General features: G+C 51.5%; 1 long non-coding RNA gene across 1 annotated transcript in view; it reads right to left on the bottom strand.

Moving 5' to 3' along the window:
• Positions 1–4396: 4396 nt before the first annotated feature.
• Positions 4397–17131, bottom strand: part of LOC128774741 (uncharacterized) — a 54154-nt gene continuing 41419 nt past the window's right edge. Inside the window, exons 2-3 of the long non-coding RNA XR_008419185.1 lie at positions 6782–6882; positions 4397–4709 (exon numbers count right to left, since the gene is read on the bottom strand). This is a non-coding gene — a long non-coding RNA (uncharacterized LOC128774741). The remainder of the gene's footprint in view (positions 4710–6781; positions 6883–17131) is intronic.

Raw genomic sequence — 17131 nt, 5'->3', positions numbered from 1 at the left:
AATAAATAAATAAATAAATAAAAAATAGAAGCCTTTCTCCAACCCAGGATTGCAGGAGACAAAATGAGGGGGGAAACCAGACCTTGACTGGCTAACGCTTCCCAGCCCGGGAGGGGTTCCCGGCGACACGAGCTGGTAAAGGAGGAGGGTCCGGCTTCCCAGCGCCCGGAATCTGAGCACAGACGCACCAGTGGGAGGCTGCTTTCCCATGGAGAGGCTCTGGTGAAGTGTTCGCAGCATCAGAGAGCTCTCAAAATGCCCAGTGTGACAAGCATCCGGGTCTTATCTGAAGCGCCATGTGCTTGGCGTGAAGTCTGGCGGGGCCTGATTCACAGGAACCCCTGAGGGCGGTGGACAAGGGCGTTTACAGACCTACGTGCTCTTTTAATTGTTTTTTTCTTCTCTCCCCCGAAAAGCAGAAGCGAAGAGGTTTAGGGGGCCTCAGCCGGGCCCTTTCCCCATTCTCCTGGCACTCCCGCTGGTTCTGAAGCAGCCCTCGTCCCTGCCACTGTCCAGCAGCCAAAGTACGAGTACGAAGTACAAAGTACGAATTCACTTTCCTCATCCCTGGAAAGAGATGTCCACCTCAACGATTGAACAAAGGTTATTGAGTGGCAGTGGAGCTTGTTCCTGGAGAGCAGAGGAATTTGCAACCCGGGACATGCACGCTTGGGGAAACCAAGGCACGTTTGGAGAACAGAGCGGGAGAGCGTCCTTCCACAGAGGAAAGGAGGAGCTGGGAGGGAGGGGTTTGGAACAAAAGCTGATACAGGAGGGAAATGAGAGCTACAGGTGGTGACGGTTTCTCATTGGCTACCGGCTGCTGCAGGGCAGAGAGGAAACCCTTCTTCCTGCGGATCCAGGGAGGTGGCTGAGAGATCTCCCTTCCTGGCTTCCCCACTGCCTTGGGAACGAGGTTTCCTTCACATGCACACAGCGCCAAACACGGGTGCAATGATGGTCCGCCGGTCCTACCTTCCCTTGAAGATGCCTGCTGTGGCACAATGTCTGTCTGCACTGAAGGTCCCGCCACCAAAGACCCAAGTGGGACTTCTCTGACTGTAATAGCAAATGCGCTCCTAAGGCCCGGCCCTGCTCCAATCCCTTCTACACTGTAACTCATTTATTCCTCACCAACACCCAGCGAGGGCAGTGGGGGCACCTGCCCCGCTCACAGATGTGGGCAATGAAGTGCAGCTCAGTTCTGGGCTTGCCCAGTGTCACCAGCTAGCTAGCACGGTGGGCACCCTTCTGCTGTTCCTCATTCCCCATCAGGGGCTCTGTGCCCTGCACCCCGGGACAGCGAGTGCCAGGGCCCTCACCTTGGACTCTAGTTGCTATGGGTCTGAGGTCCGTGGAGGCCTCGCGGGATCCCCTTGCTGAGCCCACAGAGGTCCTGGGATGAAAGGAATTACGTTAAACGTCAGCATGTTTTTCTTGTTAGATCGTCCATGCTTGCCTTTCCACGCATGCCCATTTCAGTCTCTCCTTTTCCTTTCCAGACCCCAGGAGCCAGAAACAAACACACACATCGATGTAAATAACCATTGGTTTTATTGAACCCATCTGCTCTGGCTATTGGTTGAAATCACAGCTCTGGAGTGTTCGCCAAGCCCCCCTTGGGCATCAGGTTTAGCTGCTTTCCTCCCCGGGCACGTCCGCTGTGCTCCCTTCCAGAAGGACCCGCACTGCAGACGCTGTGGGCTCATTTTCTTGGTATCCTTAGAGCCCAAAGTCTACCCGTTTTCTCCTCACTAACAATTACGTTGTCTCTCTCTCCTCCCTCCTGTCACCCCAAAAAGCTGCCTCCTTCCTCCTAGTCCCGCAGACTGCCCAGCCCCATCGTTCTGTCCTTAGGTTTGAAGGTAGACAGAGCCAATGCAAGCTGGAGACACGGCCTCTGGTGCCCGCCAGCCTCACCCTGGCCCCCGTGCAGCTGTATGTTGCTTCTCCCCTTGAACTGAGCACCCTTCCCTTGTAAATAACTCTTAATTACAGCTCAACGTACCAGGCATTTGTTATGTGATAGACGCTGGACGCCTATGCAAGTTTTATTTTGTTTACCGTCATAACCACCTCCAGGAAACAGAGGCACGCATAGAGGTGAATCATCTACACAAGATCATACGGCTGGGAAGAAGAGGGGGCCCCTGGATCTGAACCCCGCAGTCTGGGTCTCGTGTGAAGCTTGTGTGGCTGATCCTTGGTCTTCTGGTTGCGTCGCCTTTCGCTTTCTGGGTTTTGGTGGGTTGTGTTGGCACCTTTTCCTTATTTTCTGTATCCCCAGTGTCGCTCATGATTTGACCCTATGTTACAGTCAGTGGCCTCATCCTTACTTCTTCTCTTCTGTCTCTTGCCCCCTACCTCCAATCAGTCGTCAAGTCTTGTGGATCCATTCCTTTCGGAAATATTTAGTGAGCACCTACTATGTGCCAAGCACACAGTAGGGGAACGTGATCGATGGGAGTCCCATGCAGGGGGTTCTTTCCAGTCGCTGTGCCTCTTACCCCTATATCTTCTACCCTCTGCCTTAGCCCTCATTCAGGCTGATTTGCACACTCATCGGTGGAATCGCCCCCCACCCCGCTCCCCGCTGTGCATTTTGCCTTTCTCTGCACGTGGCTGACAAATATATCTTACATAAGCCCACCTCAGAGCAGGTCTTAGCTAGCGCCTTCGCCTGGAGCTCAGACTCCAATATTCTCTACAAGATAGCATGCCAAATCCCCAGTTCTGGAGCTCTGGGCTCGCCTAGACCTGTTGGTTCCTACTTGTCCAAACATTCTCCCCGCTGCACTCCTGCATTCAGGGAAAAGACAGCATTCCTCGGCGGGCGACCCGCTCTGAGCCCTGCATTGAGTCACTTCGTGTGCTCCCATCGAAATGCACCTTCCCCTGACCTTCCAAATCAAAATCTCCGAAGGTGGGATCCAGGAACCTGCCTCTGAACCGTCTCCCTGGTGACCGGCATGCGGTCCACGGTCTGATACCCACTGGCCTAGGGGACAGTTCGGGAACTACACATCACCACTCCCCACGACCTGGCTGTCCTGCCAGGCCGGGGTTCACTCTGTTCCACACAAGGGACCCACATGCCAACCCTCCCACTAGGTCTTCATCTCCAAATCCTGCCCGTTCTTCAAGGCCCGTCTCAGGTTCTTCCTCTGATTCCCACCTGCCCCTCACCCCCTCTGAAATTGATCCCACTCTCTTCTTTTGCTATTGGAACCGTCAGAGGCTCTGGGTGTTTCCGTTGCATTTGCTATTTTTTAGTTGGTTTGTTTTTTAATTTTTAAAAAACATTTATTTATTTTTGAGAGACAGAGACAGAACGCAAGCAGGGGAGGAGCAGAGAGAGAGGGAGACACGGAATTCAAAGCCGGCTCCAGGCTCCGAGCTGCAAGCACAGAGCCCGACACGGGGCCCAAACCCACGGACCGCGAGCTCCTGACCTGAGCCAAAGTCGGCCACTCAACCAACCGAGCCACCCAGGTGCCCCTATGTTATTGTTATGTATGTGCCAGACTTAGCTCCAGGATAAGACTGTAAACGTTTCAAAGAGCTATCTCTTAATCACCTGACCAGGATGTCCCAACACAGCAGCCAATCTTTAAAAATGTCTCGGTATGTCACTCTTCTGCTCAAAACCCTCCAATGGCTCCTCGTGGCATTGGGAGTGAAAGTCACAACTCTTGTGACGCCCCTTAAGGCCCCATGTGGTTTGGTCCCCTTTACCTTTGTGACCTCCCCGCCCACCACTTGCCACCTGCCAGACCTCCAGCATGCTCCTGCCTCAGGGCCTTTGCACCGGCTGTTGAATCTGCCTAAATGCCCTAACTCGGTATAGCAGTGGCCTACTTCCCTACCTCCTTTTAGAATGCGGTCAAGTGTCACTTTCTCAAAGTGACTCCTACACTCTTGTTACTCTGCTGTACTTTATATTTTGTCCATTTGCTATAAGTGGATTCATTTAAGATATTGACTGCTTCTTCTCATCACCCTCCACTGCACTGCAGCTCCTGGTGAATGTTCATTCTGCTCACCGCCATATCCCATGCACCCACAACAGGGCCTGGCAAGAGAAGATGCTCAGTGAATATTTGTGGAATGAATGAATAAAATAATGAGTTGGAAGTCCTCAGCCCTGGCTTAATGCTTTGCTTACCATAGGTGTTTAATTATTGATTACTGATGGGAAGACTTCAATGCCGATCCAGTCCACTTTCTGGTGACAGCTGCCCAGGACAAACAGGTACAGACCTCAGTCTTTCCGCTTGCATTTTTCGGACCAAACCAGAGTCATGGATGGACATAGTCAGGAAGAAGGCACGTTCACGGCTTACTTGGCACCCTGTCCTCACGTCCATCCGAGCCAGGAGGTGGGCTTATTTGCCCTCTACCTGCCCCTGCTCTGGGGACAATTCTCACCGCAGGCAAGGACCCCAGCTTGCAGCCCTCAGGTTGATCTTGCTTCACGTCCCACTCTAACCTTAGCAACCGCACCTGTTGGTGGCTGGTCTTGACCTTTCGGCCCATTCTCTTGGAGCTGTCTCTTACCCTTTCCTCCAATCTTCAGCAGCTGCCTCCTGCTGCGCTGTCCCCAGAGCCCGGTTCGGGGCGTTAATTCCGGTCTTCTGGGTTCTGCTCCTGCCCTTCTTTCTTCTTTCCCAGTGCCTGACTCCTGATTCCATTTGCCTGGCCACTGGTGTCTGAAACACCAAGACCCACAGGTCAATGGCTCCCAAAGAGAACCACCAATCTGATTTTCAGTAGGCACCCTGCGCATGCTTTTGAAGTTCAGGACGCCATAGCTGCCTGTCCCATCCCAGGCTGGGGCAAGGGCAAGGATGCTGGCCTCCATGTTGCCCACAACTAGGCAGGTATCCAGGTCCTGCCTTTCTTCCTCCGTTTATAACCAACCAACCACTCGTCTGCTTTCCAGGCTCACCATTCCCTGGTATCCCTACCTCCCTGGTGTGCTCCTGCATCTAGAATCCCAGCCTTAGCTGGACCCCAGACCCCTTTGAGTTGGCCTCTCTTTTATTCTGAGTTCTACTGTTATTCGGCACCCAGCCTCTCACCACCGTGTGGACTTGGGTCCTGGGAAGCTGGAGGGAGGTGGGGAAGTGGAAAGCGGAGTGGCAGGCCTGGATGGGGCCCACTCCGTGTTTCCCACAAGCCCACGCCAAGAATCGGGACCGAGAACAAAGAGAGTTTTGTGCCCTGGTGGTGGGAATGCAAATCGGTGCAGGAATGGGGGTTCCTCAAAAAAAATTAAAGAGAGAATTACCATATGATCCAGTAATTCCGGTAATTTCCCGGAGAAAATTTCGAATTCGAAAAGATATACGTGCCGCCATGTTCATTGCAACGTCCTTTACACCAGCCAAGAGACGGAAAAAGCCCCCTGGGCTTGAATAAAGAAGGCCAAGGGGACACAAAGAGTCAGCGCTGGGGAAGAGAGGCAGAGAGAGGCCTGGCCCTCGGGGTCACGGTGCCACCTGCATGTATGAGTTTCCTGTTTGCTGCCATAACAAAAAGTACCACTAACGTAGTGGCTTAAGACAGCAAGTTTCTCATCTTACAAGTATAGAGATCAGAATTCTGAAATCAGTCTCACCGGCCCAAAGTCAAGGTGCTGGCAGAGCTCTGGTTCCTTCTGGAAGCTCCAAGGGGGAAATCGTTGTTGGTTTGGTTTGGTTTGTTCGTGTAGTGTATTCAGCCTCCCACATCTCCCCAGCTTCCAAAGCCCCCCTCACCGTACCATTGGGCCCGCTTATCCCTTCCTAGCTTTACCTGGGAAATCCGTGTCCAGGTGGACCCCCAGGTCGGAGGGGACACGAGGTCCCGGGGAATCTATCAGTGAAGGGACCCGTGAGCAGGGACCTCCTGCCCGGGTTTAAGAGAGTCTCCCACGGTCACTTGCATTCCCGCTTTGGAAAACCTTCTCTGGAAGTACTTCCTCTCCAGTCCCCTCTCTACACTGGTTTCATTACGTGTGACCTTGGCGCCATGAGAGGACTCGGGGGGCGGGGTTTCTAAGAGAAACGCAGAGCTGACCATCCTACGCGCGGTGACGCGTGCGTCCCGAGACTTGCGTGTATAGTATCAGATACTGTTTCAGTGCTTTATTTACATCAGTTTAACTCTCAGAATTGTGCGTGAGTAGGTACCCTTCTCCCCGCGTCACAGCTGAGACAACTGAGACACAGAGAGGTTAGGTAAGTTGCCAAACACGCAGAACTAACAGGTGGTGGAGGCCGGAACTCGAACCCAGGCCATCTGGTTGCACAGTCCCTGTTTTATGCACGGGGCTGTACCTCCTTTCCCGAGGACTTGACACAAAAAGATCACTCTGGGTGTGCTGGGCGGGGGGAGGCACGAAGAGGTGCACAGAGGATCATCACACGCGGTACGGTACTATATGATGGATACATGTCTTTGTACACTTGTCCGAACCCATAGAACACACACCGCCAAGACAACCTATGACGTGTCCACGGAGGGGCATCGATTGTAACAAACACACCACTCCAGGGGGGCATGTTGGTGATGGGGAGGCCAGGCACGGGGGAGGCCAGGGGGGTAAGTAGGAAAACCTCCACACCTTCCTGTTAATTTTGCTGTGAACCTAAGACTTCTTGAAAAAACAGAAACTTAAAAGAAGTCCAGGATGCGGAAATTAAATGACGCAGCCCTTCAGTTCCTAGATATTTACCCAAGAGAAGTAAAAACGCATGCCTACAGAAATACTCGAACACGAACGTTCTTAGCAACTTACCAACTTGGAGGGCGTGTCTGTACTTCTTCACGGTAGCCAAAAGCTAAAATCAGTGTGAACGTCCCGCTTAGGGGAGATGATCAACAAATCGCAGTCTATTCCTATAATGGGATATCAATAACAAAAAGAAACAGACTATTGATACACAGTAAAAAAAAAAAAAAAAAGAAGAAGAAGAAGAAGAAAAGAAAAGAAAAGGTACAATCTCAAAAACAAGCCTTCTGATTTGGTGGATCGTGGAGGGGTGAAGCGAGAGAACAGACGGCCGAATTAAGAGGGTCTTGTAGCGTCTAGGTAAGACATGTGGTGCCAGGCCCGCGGTGGTAACAGCGAAAACAGAGGAAAATGAATGGAATTAAGAGAGATTTGCGATCTGGAAGAAATCAAGGCTGATTCCTGGGTTTTGAGCTTGAGCAACAGAGTGGATGGTGATGCCTTTACTGAGAGAGGAGCAGTATTGGCGGGGCTGGTCCCCAAGCCCGGTATCCTTGCCCTTGGGTAGTCTCTGAGCCCGCGCCAACCCTCAGCCCCACTCTAGAGAAGGGCCAGCGCCCAGATGCCAAGGTTAGCCTGCGCTGGCGGGCCCATGCCAAGAACCACAAAAGCCTCATTTTATTTAAAACACGGGGCTTGGCAGAATTCCCTACCTAGACAGAGACAACCCATTACTTCATCTCGGGAGCTGCATTACAGCCTCTGTTTTCATGTATCTATTAGCCAGGCCTCTCAGCCGAAAACACAACCATTCCATCAATCACTCCCCCCACCCCCGCCCCTCGCCCAGAGGCAGCAGAGGCCGGGATCCCGCAGTGGACATCCGACATCCCAAGACGTTTGCAACTGGGACCAAGCCCCAAAGGCTTTCCTGTTTGTGCACAGGGGGCCTCGTTGCTTTATATTTTTAATTAAAAGCAGATTTTTATCAAACCCCCCAAAATCTATTGGGGGAACTGTAATTTTGCTTCCAATCTTCCTATTTAATACTCCCCTAATGCCCATAAAAAGCTTTGGAGTTTCAGCTCATGATTTGAATCTTTACAGATAATTAGCTAGTAGGGTGACTTGGAGAGAGAAGCAGGTATATATTTTCACAACTTGGTCGGGAGTGGGTGGGTGAACCGTGGGAGAAGCATCCCCAGGCAGTCTTGGGACATCTCCGCTCCCGAAACATAAACACGCAATTCATTTAAAGGCACGATCATTCAGGCTCCTTAATTGCTGCCATAAAAACCGCTTTCCCCTCTCACTTCTGAGGCACCTTATTCTAATGCCTCTTGGCTCTCCCCGCCTCGACTTCCCCCTGCACGACCCCCACCCAGCGTTTCACTGACCCTGCTCCCCGGCACCGTGGCTCCCCCCACTCGCCCCTCACTCCCCATGGACAGGCCTCTCCTGTGTCTCCCTGCCCTCCTGCTCCTCCCTCTTCTCCATTTCTCCCCCTTTCAGACCCGGCGACTATTGTCACCCCCTTCTCTGTGGGTCAGGAACTGTGTTTTCACATATGTACTTATAAGCCTTACAATAATCACAAGAAATAATAGCGTTACACACACACACAACCACACATGTACTCATTCACACTACACACACACACACACACACACACACACACACAAACACGCTTTGACATTTAAAGAATCTGAGGCTCCTAGAGGTTAGAAAATTTACTCAAGCCCATTCATTTCTACTTTATTTTTTCTCCTTTTCCACTTCTCCTTCACATATGATAGATAGATAGATAGATAGATACACAGAAGGACAGACAGACTGACAGAAGGGCAGACATTAGCATAGTTAGATAGTAAAAGAAGGGTAGGGGGACACACAAAGACATAGGTGATATAGAAATAGATGGATAGGTGGATGGATGATACATGGATGATGGATGGATGGATAAATTATAGACGGGTAGGTGAATGGACAGATGGATGGATGGGTAGATCTACTGAGCAGTTGATAGATGATAGATGGGTGGATGGGTGGATGGAAGGATGGATGGATGGATGGATAAATTATAGATGGGTAAGTGAATGGACAGATGGATGGATGGGTAGATCTACTGAGCAGTTGATAGATGATAGATGGGTGGATGGGTGCATGGAAGGTTGGATGGATGGATGGATGGATGGATAAATTACAGACGGGTAGGTGAATGGACAGATGGATGGATGAGTAGATCTACTGAGCAGTTGATAGATGATAGATGGGTGGATGGAAGGATGGATGGATGGATGTATGGATGGATAAATTATAGACGGGTAAGTGAATGGACAGATGGACGGATGGATAGATCTACTGAGCAGTTGATAGATGATAGATGGGTGGATGGGTGGATGGAAGGGTGGATGGATGGATGGATGGATGATAAATAGACAGGGGGAAGAAGTGGGACTTGAGCAGCTGGCAAAAAATTAACCAAATACCTCACTCCACCTTTTTGTCCATCTTCTCATGAAGCCCTCTCAGTAACGTTTCCCCCCTCCACCTTTCATCTCTGTGCTAGCTTACTGCTAGTTCAGTGAAAACTCCATGAGGTAGATTTTAAAGGCTGGAAACAAGAAAGTAACGAAGAGGCCACTTGCCTGCCCAGGTGTGAATCAGGACACATGAGATGGTGGGTGTGAAGGCTGTTTCTTGAAACACAGTAAGGCTCTCAAAGGTGGGAAGGTGTCAGAATCATCCATAACTGAACAGAGTTCAAGGGCCCAGGGAAGGTGGCTTATACCAGTGGTTTTCCACCTCACTGTGCATTTGAATCACCCAGATGGCTTCTCAAAATACAGACTGTTGATTCGATAAGTAGGGCCTGAGAAATCACATTTCCGGCAAGTTCCCAGACGCTGCTGCTGCTGGGCCAGGGACCTCCCTCGAAGGACCTTTGCTTCTCGAAAATTCTTTGCAGTGATCAAAGGTTAATTTGGCTGTTATGATGATGTTCCATCATGTCTCTTTTAATTAAACTGTGTAATCCGGCACATTTGAAAATGAAGGAAACAATGGTGGTTCGATTGTTTTCGAGGTCGAGTCAAGATTTCAGAAGATGACCGATTGGAAATGATCCACTGAACCCCCTACCCCCCGTGTTTTCTGACACCGTCTGGAACTCTCATCCCTGCCCGCCACGGTCCTAACCCCCCGGCCTCCTCGTCCTGCATGATCAGAGCAAAATCTTGTCTGTCTTGCTTTCCATTGGAACTCTGAGCTAAAACTCTGGAATTTGTGTGTGTGTGTGCGCGCGCCCGTGTGTCTGTACGTGTAGGTACATGTATATAGACTCACACAATGTAAAAACGTGTGTGAGTGCTGCGCCTGGTGAACGAATGAGCCGGTGAATGGATAGGTTGCCCTGTACAATAAGACTGCCATGAAATGGGCAGGAGAACGGGCTCAGAGATGACCCACCTGGGCTGGAGGCCCCGCTCCACCATAGAGACTGGCTGTGCCACTCAGGGCTCAGAGCCCTGAGCAGGAAATCTCTGATATACCATTGCTCCTTATCCTAACAAGACCCCCTTCCCCAGGCGGGGTCCCTTCTGTAAGTACATTTAGCTCCTCGACGGAAGGCATCTGGCCTCCCCAGCCCTGTGCTCATTGCTGGCACCAGCTCAGAAGAGCCCCAGTGAAGTGGAAAAGTCCTTCCAGCAGTATAAAAACTACTCGTATTGATCTCCCCCTTACCGTAGCCTCTCTCTCTCTCTCTCTCTCTCTCTCTCTCTCTCTCCCCATTCCTGGTGTTTCTTGCTCTTCTGATTTTACACACCCTCCTGTAGGCTTCACGCTTGACACGAGATCCCCTGGACTTTGCAAAGAGAGCGTGTGACCCTCCCCACTGTGTCACATTCAACATTGTTTCTCGCAGCCGGGAACCTAATTGACAAGGCCCAGCGCGTAATGAGAAAGGGGGTCCTTGGGTTCAAAAGTGATCAGGAATGTCAGGACAGGGACAGTGGAGCATGAAAGCACGTGCAGGACCCTTGACGTGTGGGCTCCTGGATAAGTTTCTGCACAGAGCAGAGAGACTCGGCATCCTACCCGCCGCCCCAGCTCTGGGGGAGTTCTGTCCTCATCTGACATTTTGTCTGTGGGATTACAGGGTGGCCCTTGAATTTATCTCCCTCCTGGGCGTTCTTCGGTTTCCTGTACAAGCGTTTCTTGCCCGCCAGTCCTGTGGGGTCCCTTTGAAGTAGCTTCTCAAGTGGCCCTCCCTGACCTGATAGAATACTCAAACAGGTGGCTAGAAGAAACCCCTCAGGGGACGGTTCGCATCCCCTTCCTTCCCCGCCTCGCCACAACCGCTGACTCCTGGCAGAAACGGTGTTCGTTCTCCCTCCAGAGCAGTGGGCGTCGTGAAATGGACTTGAACGGAGTTGCTCGCAGGTGCCCGCCGAGATGGGCATTTCCTCTTCCGGTGAAGGAAAACAGCAAAGTCTTGGGAACCACACCCCGATTCTCAAAATGGGTCAGCTCATTATCGGCAGGCATTCTCGGAGGCCTCAAGGGGAAAATAAGTCAAATACAAAACGGCTATTAACTTCCCCAAGTTGCAGACCAGCTGGGGAAATTAGGAAAACTAATAGAAAAATAAATCTTGCGACCCTGACACCGAGGCAACTCAAAAATGGAAAAGAGGAGATCAGTCACAGGGGAAGGGTCGTTTCCCTCGGACAGCATCTGTCTCGTGGGGCTGCATTCCGGATCCCCCTGGGGCAAGGTTAAGGAGAATTAAAGAGGGTTCTGGAATCGGGTTGCACCTTAAAATCAAGCAGAGAGCTTTAAAAAAATGTTTTTTAATGTTTTTATTTTTGAGAGAGGGAGAAAGCAGGCTCCGGGCTCTGAGCTGTCAGCACAGAGCCCGACGCGGGACTCGAACTCACCAACCTCATGAACCGAGAATCATGACCTGAGCCGAGGTTGGATGCTTAACGGATTGAGCCATTCAGGTGCCCCTCAAGTTGGGAGTTTTTTGTTTTTTTTTTTAACGTTTATTTATTTTTGAGACAGAGAGAGACAGAGCATGAACAGGGGAGGGTCAGAGAGAGAGGGAGACACAGAATCTGAAACAGGCTCCAGGCTCTGAGCGCTCAGCACAGAGCCTGACGCGGGGCTCGAACTCACAGACCGTGAGATCATGACCTGAGCCGAAGTCGGACGCTTAACCAACCAAGCCACCCAGGCGCCCCTCAAGTTGGGAGCTTTTAAACCAAAACTAAAGCAAACCTGAGCCCAGGCACTACCATGGGCAATTCAAAAGAATTCCTTCTCTGTGAAAAGTTACTTTTGTAGCTTTTTACATAGAACATTTTAATAAAATGCAACATACACAGAACACTATGCTCAAGGTTCACAAATCTCATCCAATTTTCACAATTAATTAATCGGTCAGGACCAATCTTGCCCTCCATCCTCTCTCCGCCCCCCAAAATACAATTCTTTTGAAGCAAATCCCAGATGCCAACTTCAGAATGTTCTCTTAAAGATGGTTCTGTAAAAAAAAATAATAATAACCACAATACCATATCACACCAAAAAAATTAGCAAACAAACTCTCTGTAATAGTAATTCCTCAGATAATCTGTCAAAATCTAATTTCTCATTTGATATACGTTTTAAACTTTAATGTTTATTCTTGAGAGAGAGAGAGAGAGAGAGAGAAAGTGAGGGAGGGGCAGAGAGAGAGGGAGACACAGAATCCAAAGCAGGCTCCAGGCTTCCAGCTGTCGGCCCAGAGCCCGACGCGGGGCTCGAACTCACGGACCGCGAGATCATGTCCTGAGCCAAAGTCGGACGCTTAACCGACTGAGCCACCCAGGCGCCCCTCCGTTTTGTTTTGTTTTGTTTTGTTTTGTTATTTTAGAGAGAGAGAGAGAGAGCATGAGCAGGGAGAGGGCAGAGGAAGAGAGAGAGAATCTTAAGCAGGCTCCACACTCAGCACGGAGCCTGGTGAGGGGCTCAATCCCACAACCCTGGGATCATGACTTGAGCTGAAATCAAGAGTCGAACATTCAACCGACTGAACCACACTGGCGCCCCTCCTTTTTTTTTTTTAAATGAAGAAATGAAGACAGGTGTCCTGTGCAGCTTCTCACCAGAAAACACGTTGTCCCCTCTTTTCTTAAATAAATGTAGAACACCACACTCTTTAGCTTTTTTTTTTCTTTAAAGAAACTTTGTGTCCAATGTGGGGCTTACATTCAAGATCCTGAGATCAAGCCACATGCTCTAGTGACTGAGCCAGCCCCACACCCCACACGCTCTTAGCTTTTTTCACTGATTCCTGGAGCTTGCTCTCCCTCCGCCCCCCACCCCCCACCCCTGCTCTACAGAGAGGCTCACTCCTTTCCACAGGTGCCTGATACCCTATCATGGGGATAGGCCACGGATCATTCTGGGCTATTTCTAGTTTTTTGCTAGTACAAATAGAGCTGAAGTATGGAAACTTATATGTATGACTTTTATTTTCTGCCTCCCTGGTGGATCTGACGGGTAGCCAGGGTTGAGAACTTCTGATCTAGAGAGAAAAGCAGGTTGTTAAGAGACCTAAGTTTGGGTCCCAGCTCTGCCCTTAACGTCCCTCTTGGAAAAGCTGGATAGAAAGATCTGGATAAAATATCTGGATAATAAGCTACCCCACAGAAGGTGGAGAGAGTTTAACGAGCTAACGCGGGCGAGGTGCTTAAATTCACTCTCAGCACATTTTAAGAGGTTCGTGTGGCCGCTGTTGTTGCTGTGAATCTTTAAATGTCTGATACGGCTTCCCTGCCCGGTTCCTCGGCGGTCCCGACCCCCTCAGGATGTCGGCACAACAAACTCAGATCATCGCCGCGAAATTTCTTGAAACAGCTCTAATCTCCCGAGGATGCAGAGAAGGGGTATTGTCTTCATCACCACGATCCCCGAGGGGGAGGGGCCACGGGGCAAGCGGTCACTTCAGTGTGGTGACACCCTCGTGTCTGGAGTTGCCCACCCAAGGCTCCCTGACCCAACCGAGTCAGTGAGACGACCTGTCAATTCACTCAAACCAGTAATTTCATCGATTTTTTATTTTCTACTAAATTGACAGACTGAGTACATTGACCACATCGACTGGCTGTTTGGATATCATTTAGACCCAGCTTGAGTGGAGCTAATCGCGAGGAGGGAAATGATTATTATTGACATTGCCGCAATGAATCAGACACCCCGCAAGCTGGGACCCTCCCTGTGTCTACCTCTTCCTGTTGTTGCCGGGTCCAGGCCCGGAGAACAAACCCACTGCACCGCATTACAGAGGAGATCAAAACAGAGGGCAGAGGGGGAGCGGGGGCTTTGAAAAGGAGTGATCGATACAGAAGTGTGCATTATCATTACTACCCAGTTCTACACGTGTGGCAGAGCTAACAGAGCCAAGGGGAGTTAGAGGCTCCCCCAGGAGGGTGAAGGATGAATGGCCCCCAATCCCTGGAACTGGTGAGTGTTACTTAACTTGGAAAAAGGGACCTTGAAGATGTGATTAAATTAAAGATCCTGAGAGGGGGAGATTTTCCTGGACCGCGTCGGTAGGCCCAACGTACCCACCGCCGTCCCCATAGGAGGGAGACCGGGAGGGGATGTGGCCACGGAAGGGCAGCAGAGTGGGTGACGATGGGAGCGAGCGGGTGCGGGGACGGGAGAACGCCCAGAGGCCCGCAGTGCAGACAGACTCCGGAAACTGGCAAAGGCAAGCACAGGGATTTTCCTCTAGAGACTCTGGAAGGAACCAGCTTTGCCAATGCCTCGATGTGGGCCCGGTGACACCAGTTTGGGGCTTCTGGCTTCCAGAACTGTGAGAGAGCCCTTGGGAACCAACACGCTCACACCGGTGGTCTCCTAGCTGCGATCCTCAGGGTGGGAGGGGCACCGAAGGACTAAAATGGATCCAAATCCATTGTTCTCGACGTGGGTTCCATGTAAGATTGCACGGGGGGGGGGGGGGGGGGGGGGCGTAGACAGCAACCTGAAACAGAGGAAGTTGATAGCTGCGCATCCGAAGCACAGAAAACACTTGGCTCAGTGCCTGGCACATCGTGAAAATAAGACGCGGTCGTGAAAGTGGTTGTGGTAGTTATCACCCTGCTCCGATTCCTTCGTTTCCCCGGTGACAAACCTCTGCTCAGTGCTGTTGAGTGACTCATCCAACGGCATCCAGCTCTTAGCAGGAGGATCAGTAATAATAGAACCCGGGTCTGTACAATCGCGGCGACTACTTCAGCCGGGACCCTGGATCTCCCCCCGCAATGGTTAATGCCACCAGCTGCCTTACGTCACCGTGGCCTTAACTGTCGCATTACAATACCGTGCCTTACGTTAAAATCAAACTTCCGGGGGGGCCTGGGTGGCTCCGTCGGTTGAGCGTCCGACTTCGGCTCAGGTCATGATCTCTCGGTCCGTGAGTTCGAGCCCCGTGTCCCGCTCTGTGCTGACCGCTCAGAGTCTGGAGTCTGCTTCCGATTCTGTGTCCCCTCTCTCTGCCCCTCCCCCGCTCATGCTCTCTCTCTGTGTCTCAAAAATGAATAAACGTTAAAAAAATTTTTTTAAACTTCCGCATAAAGGCTGTTTTTATCTTATGCTTTATTTTAAGCTTCTTTATTTATTTTGAGAGGGGGTAGGGGCAGCTAGAGATAGGGAGAGAGCGAACTCCAAGCAGGCTCCACGCTGTCAGCACAGAGCCCAACACGGGGCTCGAACTCACGATCGTGAGGTCAAGAGTCGGGCGCTTAACCGACATAACCGCCGCCCAGGCGCCCCGATTTTATGCCTTGTGTTTCCGAAGCCATTGCCAACTTCCAAGGGAGGGGGCCGGCCAGTCCGGGAGCTCTGTGTGCCGCCCATCACCTTGGCGGGCCCAGGTGCCATTGGGTGATGTCGGATCAGAAAAGGGGGGCTGCGTCTGGTCCTCCCCCGCCTCTGTCCCCAGCAGCCGGAGACATGAACTCGGCTCTGCCTGCTGAGCAGATTGTCGAGGAGATGGCGGGGCGGGGCCGGGGCATGGGGACAGGGACAGCGAGGCAGCGGCAGAAGCAGCTGCTGGCTCATTAAGGGCACTCGAGTGAAATCTGGGCCACACGGGCCCAGCCATATGCTCACGCGCGAACCACAGCTGTCTGCCGCCGGGTCTGCTCGCAACAGCAGCAGCAGAGGCGACACGTTCGCCCAGCTTCTGGAGGCGATTCTCCTGCTGCTCAGTGGCTGCTCTGACGTCCCACCGAGGAGGCGGCCCCTGGGCCGGCCGTCAGGCAAGAGGAATAGGGCTTGCAGCCAGGGCCAGTCCTGTGAAATTGCACTGCAGGAGAAGGAGAAGAGGGAAAGGACAGGTGAGCCAGTGGCACACAGCCCGTGGTCACGGCCACACCCAGCGCTCTCCGTGACCTCGCCTACAGAGGCGTGGCTTCTTTTCTAAATAAAGCTCCTCCCCTGCGTTCGCTCGAGGTTCTCGGCCACCTCGTCCCTACTCAGCCCTCCAAGGCTTCTTCCCATGCTTCCAGTCCGCCCAAACGGGATGAGGTAGTCGCTGGCCCCTTGGAACACGAGCTTCACGAGGGAGGCGGCTTTGAGCATCTTTTCAGTGCTCTGTCCCCATTCCCCGTGGGCCTGGAACACGGCGGGCCTTGGAAATACCTGTGAAGGAATGAGCGCCACTCATTCAATACGTGCTGGGTACTGAACACCGTGCCAGGTGGCGACTGGTGCGCGAATTTTGCCCGGTTTCTATACCTCTTTGTGTCTAACCCTCACTTACAGGATGTCCATAAGTCTAAAAACGAAGACAAATCTCCACAATGCCCTCAAGGATGTCTCCGACGGGTTAAAATAGAAAATAACAAGATTTCCAGACTTTAAGAACACCCTGGAGGCGCCTGGGTGACTCCGTCGGTTACGCTTCCGAACTTCGGCTCAGGTCACGATCTCCAGGTTTGTGAGTTCGAGCCCCGCGTCGGGCTCTGTGCCGACAGCTCGGAGCCTGGAGCCTGCTTCGGATTCTGTGTCTCCCTCTCTGTCTGCCCCTCTCCCTGCTCGCGTTCTGTCTGTGTCAGTCTCTCAAAAATGAATAAATGTTAAAAAAAAAACTATTTTTTAAAGAACACCCTAGAAAGCATTGGGTTAATAACACGTTTGTTGTTAACACTGGGTATCGACTATACTTCGATAAAATGTGAAAATCAAATGAGAGACTGTGGGTAAAACACGGAGCCCAGTCGCTGACCCAGAGTACAGCTCGGCGGTTAGCGGTTATTCTTATGTTGCTATTTTTACAAAGATTAATAAAACAGCACTCAGTGTAGGAGACAAACAAGCAAACAGTTACCGTCCAAAGTGAGAGGGGCTGTCACAGAA

This window comes from Panthera pardus, unplaced genomic scaffold (assembly GCF_024362965.1).
Source record: "Panthera pardus isolate Hobbes unplaced genomic scaffold, ASM2436296v1 HiC_scaffold_4, whole genome shotgun sequence".
In the NCBI taxonomy this organism is placed as follows: Eukaryota; Metazoa; Chordata; class Mammalia; order Carnivora; family Felidae; genus Panthera; species Panthera pardus.
This window is presented reverse-complemented; position numbering and strand designations above follow the sequence as displayed.